Genomic DNA, 1316 nt, shown 5'->3' on the forward strand with positions numbered 1-1316 from the left:
TCTTTGAAGCATCTGGTCATCACAAACATTTTGACTACTTGTGGAGCCAAAACAGACTCTGTATGAGTCAGATACCCATGTTTCAGTTAACACTACGCAAAACTGATTTCGAACGACAGTTACAGACTAGTTCTTGTGTAGTTGCATTCGATTTTTTTCATTCTACTTCACTAAACACCTCCATATTAGATCCAATTAATTGTAGGAAAATGCAAGATACCTAAGTTATGATGATGCACTAGGTCCATAGCTAGGACTTTGTGTATGTTCTCGAAATGCGTTTGTCGAGTACTCATTAAGAAATTTATATATAAGTTTCTGAACTAACTCCTTAAGAAAATTTCTCCAAAATTTCCTATGAAAGAATCCTTTGAAGCTCCTAGTCGTCGCGAACGTTTTGACTACTTGTGGAGCCAAAACGGACTCCGTATGAGTCAGGTATCCATGTTTCAGTTAACACTACGCAAAACTGATTCCGAACGACAGTTACAGACTAGTTCTTGTGTAGTTGCCTTCGATTTTTTCCATTCTACTTCACTAAACATCTCCATATGAGATAATTACCTGTAGGGAAATGCAAGAGAACTGAGTTATGATGATGCACTAGGTCCATAGCTGGGACTTTTTGTATGTTCTCGAAATGCGTCTGTCGAGTTCTCATTAAGAAAGTTTCCATACAAGTTTCTGAACGAACTCCTTCAGAAAAGTTCTTCAAAAGTTCCCTATGAAATAATTCTTTGAAGCATCTGGTCATCACAAACATTTTGACTACTTGTGGAGCCAAAACAGACTCTGTATGAGTCAGATACCCATGTTTCAGTTAACACTACGCAAAACTGATTTCGAACGACAGTTACAGACTAGTTCTTGTGTAGTTGCATTCGATTTTTTTCATTCTACTTCACTAAACACCTCCATATTAGATCCAATTAATTGTAGGAAAATGCAAGATACCTAAGTTATGATGATGCACTAGGTCCATAGCTAGGACTTTGTGTATGTTCTCGAAATGCGTTTGTCGAGTACTCATTAAGAAATTTATATATAAGTTTCTGAACTAACTCCTTAAGAAAATTTCTCCAAAATTTCCTATGAAAGAATCCTTTGAAGCTCCTAGTCGTCGCGAACGTTTTGACTACTTGTGGAGCCAAAACGGACTCCGTATGAGTCAGGTATCCATGTTTCAGTTAACACTACGCAAAACTGATTCCGAACGACAGTTACAGACTAGTTCTTGTGTAGTTGCCTTCGATTTTTTCCATTCTACTTCACTAAACATCTCCATATGAGATAATTACCTGTAGGGAAATGCAAGA

This window comes from Triticum aestivum, chromosome 5D (assembly GCF_018294505.1).
Source record: "Triticum aestivum cultivar Chinese Spring chromosome 5D, IWGSC CS RefSeq v2.1, whole genome shotgun sequence".
Classification (NCBI taxonomy): domain Eukaryota; kingdom Viridiplantae; phylum Streptophyta; class Magnoliopsida; order Poales; family Poaceae; genus Triticum; species Triticum aestivum.